The sequence below is a fragment of the Babylonia areolata genome, chromosome 24, assembly GCF_041734735.1.
Source record: "Babylonia areolata isolate BAREFJ2019XMU chromosome 24, ASM4173473v1, whole genome shotgun sequence".
Taxonomy (NCBI): Eukaryota; Metazoa; Mollusca; class Gastropoda; order Neogastropoda; family Buccinidae; genus Babylonia; species Babylonia areolata.
In genome coordinates, this window is record NC_134899.1 from 7171149 (window position 1) to 7178648 (window position 7500).

General features: G+C 42.9%; 1 protein-coding gene across 5 annotated transcripts in view; it reads left to right on the forward strand.

Annotated features, from left to right (window-relative positions):
- The window catches only part of LOC143298697 (uncharacterized), a 71863-nt gene that overhangs the window by 52796 nt on the left and 11567 nt on the right, over positions 1-7500 (forward strand). For 4 of the 5 annotated variants that reach the window (XM_076611590.1, XM_076611594.1, XM_076611592.1 and 1 more), the window contains exon 2: positions 341-523. The exons of the other annotated variant lie outside the window; for it this stretch is intronic. The gene's annotated coding sequence lies outside the window, so the exon portion shown is untranslated. The remainder of the gene's footprint in view (positions 1-340; positions 524-7500) is intronic. 5 annotated transcript variants of the gene reach the window in all.

Below are 7500 nucleotides of genomic sequence, written 5' to 3' on the forward strand. Positions count from 1 at the left end.
CCTTAACTAAATGATTATCAATTTCACTGCTATGTACCTGTGTTTGTACTATTGTTTGTATGTGTACTGATATATATTCAATATGCTGTTTGGTGTTTGTTTTTGCTGCACATTATTTTTTTTTCTTCTTCTTTTTTATACATATCCTCGCTCCTATGACATGGGCATATGGCCTTGTGCATTAAATCATCTGAGTTCTGTGTGTGTATGTGTGTGTGTGTGTGTGTGTGTGTTGAAATGCAAATAAAAACGTGCTTGGAAAGATCTTAAAACATTTTACAGGTTTTAACCTGAACTGCACAGCTGAAATGCAAGACACCAATCCGTTTTTTGTTTGCAGTCTCGTTGTATTGCCTTCGGAGCCTTCGACAGTGCGTGCTTTGCAGTCTGTCCCCAAGCTTCAGAGACTGAGAACGTGTGTCTGACGTCATACCTCGCAGGGTGACGACACACAATGATTACGTGCTCGTGACGTCAAAGTCGTTTTGTTTGACTGCTTGTCCACTGGCTGAGTTCAGGCGCTGTGAGTACAACAAACTGATTGCATCATTGTTAAAATTCTTGCCAACAGCCAAGCTGACAGGAGGAGGGGGGGGGGGAGGGGGGGCAAACATTTCACACATTAAAAAATAAATAATTAAATAAATAAAAATAAAAATTCTGGTGCTCCGTGACCTGCATACGACTGAGGAAAACAAACAAACAAACAACAACAACAACAAAACAGTTAATTGTGTTGTTTTTGCTGTTGTTTTTACTCAAGAAAACGTATTTGACAGTATCGTGCATCATGCTCGCGTGCACACACGCTCGCTCGCACACACACACACAGACACACACAGACCGTCGGAGGATGAACTCAGCACGTAATCCACGTTTGCTTCAGAGGGGGAGGGTGGGGGAGGGCTGAACAACGCTGTTTGTGTGGGGGGGTGTGCGTGTGTGTGTGTGTGTGTGTGTTTGAGAAATGAACTCAGCACGTGATTCACGTTTATTTCAGCTTGAGCCGGGACCAGTGATAGCTTTAACTGTGTGTGAAGAACTATGGGTGAGCTGTAACTGTGAACTATGGGTGAGCTGTGAACTATGGGTGAGCTGTAACTGTGAACTATGGGTGAGCTGTAACTGTGAACTATGGGTGAGCTGTGAACTATGGGTGAGCTGTAACTGCGAACTATGGGTGAGCTGTAACTGTGAACTATGGGTGAGCTGTGACTGTGTGAACTATGGGTGAGCTGTAACTGTGAACTATGGGTGAGCTGTGACTGTGTGAACTATGGGTGAGCTGTGACTGTGTGAACTATGGGTGAGCTGTGACTGTGAACTATGGGTGAGCTGTGACTGTGAACTATGGGTGAGCTGTAACTGTGTGAACTATGGGTGAGATGTGACTGTGAACTATGGGTGAGATGTGAACTGTTGGTGAGCTGTGACTGCAAACTATGGGTGAGCTGTAACTGTGAACTATGGGTGAGCTGGAACTGTGTGAACTATGGGTGAGCTGGAACTGTGTGAACTGTTGGTGAGCTGTGACTGTGTGAACTATGGGTGAGCTGTGACTGTGTGAACTATGGGTGAGCTGGAACTGTGTGAACTATGGGTGAGCTGGAACTGTGTGAACTGTTGGTGAGCTGTGACTGTGTGAACTATGGGTGAGCTGTGACTGTGAACTATGGGTGAGCTGTGACTGTGAACTATGGGTGAGTTGTGACTGTGTGAACTATGGGTGAGCTGTAACTGTGTGAACTATGGGTGAGCTGTAACTGTGTGAACTATGGGTGAGCTGTGACTGTGTGAACTATGGGTGAGCTGTAACTGTGTGAACTATGGGTGAGCTGTGACTGTGTGAACTGTGGGTGAGCTGTGACTGTGTGAACTACGGGTGAGCTGTGACTGTGAGCTATGGGTGAGCTGTGACTGTGTGAACTACGGGTGAGCTGTAACTGTCTGAACTATGGGTGAGCTGTGACTGTGAGCTATGGGTGAGCTGTGACTGTGTGAACTACGGGTGAGCTGTGACTGTGTGAACTACGGGTGAGCTGTAACTGTGTGAACTATGGGTGAGTTGTGACTGTGTGAACTACGGGTGAGCTGTAACTGTGTGAACTATGGGTGAGCTGTGACTGTGTGAACTATGGGTGAGCTGTAACTGTGTGAACTATGGGTGAGTTGTGACTGTGTGAACTACGGGTGAGCTGTAACTGTGTGAACTATGGGTGAGCTGTGACTGTGTGAACTATGGGTGAGCTGTAACTGTGTGAACTACGGGTGAGCTGTAACTGTCTGAACTATGGGTGAGCTGTGACTGTGTGAACTACGGGTGAGCTGTAACTGTGTGAACTATGGGTGAGCTGTGACTGTGTGAACTATGGGTGAGCTGTAACTGTGTGAACTACGGGTGAGCTGTAACTGTCTGAACTATGGGTGAGCTGTGACTGTGTGAACTACGGGTGAGCTGTGACTGTGTGAACTATGGGTGAGCTGTAACTGTGTGAACTACGGGTGAGCTGTAACTGTCTGAACTATGGGTGAGCTGTGACTGTGTGAACTATGGGTGAGCTGTGACTGTTAAGAACTATGGGTGAGCTGTGAACTGTTGGTGAGCTGTGACTGCGAACTATGGGTGAGCTGTGACTGTGAACTATGGGTGAGATGTGAACTGTTGGTGAGCTGTGACTGCGAACTATGGGTGAGCTGTAACTGTGAACTATGAGTGAGCTGTAACTGTGAACTATGAGTGAGCTGTGACTGTGAACTATGAGTGAGCTGTGACTGTGAACTATGGGTGAGCTGTGACTGTGAACTATGGGTGAGCTGTAACTGTGAACTATGGGTGAGCTGGAACTGTGTGAACTGTTGGTAAGCTGTGACTGTGTGAACTATGGGTGAGCTGTGACTGTGAACTATGGGTGAGCTGTGACTGTGAACTATGGGTGAGCTGGAACTGTGTGAACTATGGGTGAGCTGGAACTGTGTGAACTGTTGGTAAGCTGTGCCTGTGTGAACTATGGGTGAGCTATGACTGTGTGAACTATGGGTGAGCTGTAACTGTGTGAACTATGGGTGAGCTGTAACTGTGTGAACTATGGGTGAGCTGTGACTGTGAACTATGGGTGAGCTGTAACTGTGTGAACTATGGGTGAGCTGTGACTGTGTGAACTATGGTTGAGCTGTGACTGTGAACTATGGGTGAGTTGTGACTGTGTGAACTACGGGTGAGCTGTAACTGTGTGAACTATGGGTGAGCTGTAACTGTGTGAACTACGGGTGAGCTGTAACTGTGTGAACTACGGGTGAGCTGTAACTGTGTGAACTATGGGTGAGCTGTGACTGTGTGAACTATGGGTGAGCTGTAACTGTGTGAACTATGGGTGAGCTGTAACTGTGTGAACTATGGGTGAGCTGTAACTGTGTGAACTATGGGTGAGCTGTAACTGTGTGAACTATGGGTGAGCTGTGACTGTGTGAACTATGGGTGAGCTGTAACTGTGAACTATGGGTGAGCTGTGACTGTGTGAACTATGGGTGAGCTGTAACTGTGAACTATGGGTGAGCTGTAACTGTGTGAACTATGGGTGAGCTGTGACTGTGTGAACTACGGGTGAGCTGTAACTGGGTGAGCGGTAACTGTGTGTAAAGTTTACCAGTGGTGTGTATAAGAACAAAGGTATTGAAAGAATGGAGAGATAAGCAAAGTGAACAAAGAGAGAGAGAACGAGAGGAGGAGGGGAAAAAAAGAAATTTAAAAAAGAAAGAAAGAACGACAAATCAAAAGAAAGAAAAAATGAATAAATGAAGGAAAGAAAAGTTTAAAATAAATAAATAAATAACATTCTACGTGGGATCCAGAATTGTTTCCGTTACCACCAACCGTGTTCGAGGCCACTTCGCATCTGTTCAACATTACAACATAAATCATGTCTAAACCATTTGTTTGAGTAAACTAAATTCATGATAATTATGACGAAACATCATAAGAATATCACTTCACTGTTCGGTTTGATTTCCATGCACACTGTCTCAGTCAACTCAGTGCTGATGCAATACGTGTCTTTAAAAAAAAGAAAAAGAAAAAAAAGAAAAGAAAATGTTTCTCCGTTCTGATGGCAACTTGTGCAATATCTCACTAACTTACTTTCATGTTCATTATACACTGCAGTTATCATATGCTACTGAATCTTTTTGTTCTGGGTGTTTTTGTTTTGTTTTGTTTTTTTTGTTTGTTTGTTTTGTTTGTTGTTGTTGTTGTTTTTTTTGGGGGGGTTGTTGTTGTCTTTTGTTTTGTTTTGTTTTGTTTTCTTAATAGGCCTTGACATTAGTCACTGAACCGTATTGAAGTTGCCGATTAAAACTCTTCATGCATGATAAAAACGACGTTGTCAGAGAGGAAAAACAAAAAACAACAACAACAAAAAACACAAAAAAACAACAACAAAAAAACACGCCAGTTGCACCGGCCACCTTTTACCATAGATTGAAAACTATTTCATCATGGATGTGTGTTCGTTCGTTCTTTTGTGTAAAGTATTTATCTCTGCAGTTGTGATTTTAGACTCTCCTGTGTGCTTTTGTGTGCATGCATAAAAGATTATTCAAAAATAAAAACGATAGCGTTTCGTCAGACCCGATGAAGTAGGAATTAATTTTCTACAAGGATTTCACTCATCAAATAAATAAATATGACTTTTCATGGAAAGACTATTGTGTTTAACACTCAACGTGGAGGCCTTACACTGGTTACATCTGCCAGGGATGTCTTATTGTCGATAAAAGAAGCGTCCGTGATGATGGTCTGCCTATTTTGTTTGTTTGCGCATTCTTTTTGCGCAGGCGGCGTGTGAAAGCAACTTCCTTCCAAATAAATGAATCTTTTCTTGACAAACCCCCAAAAATATGAATATCCAGTTGATTCATCTTTATCGCCCGAGAAGAACAAATAAAAAAGACACGTCCATATAAAATATTGTGATTACATCAGCCCGTAAGCAACGTATGACTCCTCAGATTGATATATATGAAGGCACCTGTAGGTGTGGGCCCCAGGGAATGAGGAGACTGGGTAACATATTCAACCCACTCTGCAAAGGGCAAAGGTCTGATTCCAGAGATTGATATGAAAACGCCTTGAGGAGAGGCTGGGTGGGTGAGGAAATAGGATAATACATTAATCTATTCATTTATCAATAATTTATATCATTATACAATTACTATATAAAAAAAACAAAAAACCTTCAGTGCCAGGGAAAAGGCAGTTGAGAGGGGTGCTTCAAATAATAAAACAATATCCAAAACAACAGGCCTACCACTGAGAAAATGGCCCGGAGATACGCTCTTACATCTTACTTACTTACTTTACTTTACTTTACTTTACTTTATCTCAACTCTGTGAATTTTCAGCCTTCCAGAGTTATGTCCCTTTTTCTAATGGCGCCATCAGTGCGTCACTACGCACGTACGTGACACGTTCTTAAGCAGTCAATGGGCTTCTGCAAAGCGCAAAGGCAACTGCAGGCCGTTGACATTTTCCCAAAAGGCCAGATCCATTTGTTCTGCATGACATGAGCCAGGATTTACCTGCTCGATAAAACGAGTGGTAGGTATGATTCGGAAATGGCACTTTGAACTATTCACCCGAGCTCCCTAATTTAGCAGTATAGTGGTGGTTCCGCCCTCCCAAAATCACGATTCAGTGACTCCCCCCAAAAGTCGGCAGTGGAGGGTGACCTATCAAATGTAGGAAGACATTAGACACTGGAGGGAAATAGTAAAGTAAATCAAGCAATGAATAACTAACTGATCATGTGAAAGATGTATGGCTGATCACAAAACACAGGAGTTTAGTCGAAGTGGTGAGGTCAGTTGTCTGAATTCCAAAGTTGTGTGTGTGTGTGTGTCTGTGTACACGTATGTGTGTGTGTGTGTGTGTGTGTGTGTGTGTGTGTTGTAGCCTCCCTATCCCTCCAAATGGATGTCCATAATATTATTAACGGTCACACTCGCACGCGAGAACGCGCACGAACGCACACGTTCTTCCGGTGTTGAGTGCCTTCCAAAATATGAACTCACAACATTTTGACTGCCAGCTCGGCACTCGACTCACTCAACAAGGTAACCCGTTTCAACAGATATTAAAGAACGATGTGTATCTATCTCTTCTTCATTTTTTTTTCTCCTTTTAATGTACCCACAGCAAAATCTTCCCCCCTTACGAACGGTTAGATAGTATACGCGGTTTTCTCAGTGCTTTAGAATGTCATCACATTTAAGACTTTTCGCCCGAAAAGGATTATAGCTTTGTCACTTCTTTTCTTCGTTTTTGCTATTCTCTCTCTCTCTCTCTCTCTCTCTCTCTCTCTCTCTCTGTCTGTCTGTCTGTCTTTCCCTCCCTGTGTTTGTCTGTCTGTCTCTCCCCCTCCTCTATCCCTCATCTGTCTCTCTCTCTCTCTGTCTTTCCATAAGTATTCTTTCGTTACTTCATTCTTGGCCTTGCATACTATATCGCCGATGATCACACACATTTGTCGGGAATTCCCAGGGTGGATTAAACTCGCATTCCGCTCAGGCACTGATAAAAGAAAAAGAGAAGAAGAAGGAGAAGAAGAAGAAGAAGAAGGAGGAGGAGAAGAAGAAGAAGAAGAAGAAGAAGAAGAAGAAGAAGAAGAAGAAGAAGGAGGAGAAGAAGAAGAAGAAGAAGAAGAAGAAGGAGGAGGAGGAGAAGAAGAAGAAGAAGAAGAAGAAGAAGAAGGAGGAGGAGGAGGAGGAGGAGAAGTAGTAGTTGTAGAAGAAGAAGAGTAGGCAACATTCTGATACCTTCAAAGAAGAAGAAGAAGAAGAAGAAGGAGGAGGAGGAGGAGAAGAAGTAGTAGTTGTAGAAGAAGAAGAGTAGGCAACATTCTGATACCTTCAAAGGTATTTTAACAACAAACACTCATAGTGCGTGCCCTTTATTCTCTGTATCTATGTTTTTGTTTGCTTACTGTTGTTGGTGTTTTTTTTCCCTCCCGTCAGTGGATTTAACAGTTTCTGACTTTGTTTTGTTTTGTTTTGTTTTGTTTTTCTGACTGACAAGTTATTAATAAAATTATGTCAACCAGCGCAGTGCAGCAGCTAAGCTCTGATATGTGTTGCACTTCGTATACAGTGAGGTCTTCTTTTGTTGGCCGCCGGTTATCACCCGAACAGAAAAAAGCATACAACACACACACACACACACACACACACACACACACACACACACACACACACACACACACACACACACACACACACACACGTATTGCTGTATTGGACTGAAAGAAAACAACTATAAAAAAAAAAATAAATTAAAGATCCGACACCAACAACCTTTAACCTTTGTAGGAGTCCGAAAAGAAAAAGTCGTTTAAAAAAGAATTAAAATAAAATAAAATAAAAAGGAAAAGGAAAAAGAAGACACGCAGGAAAAGTATCTGATTCTCACAACACTTCTCGTCTTCCTCCCTCCCACCTTCCTTGCCTTCC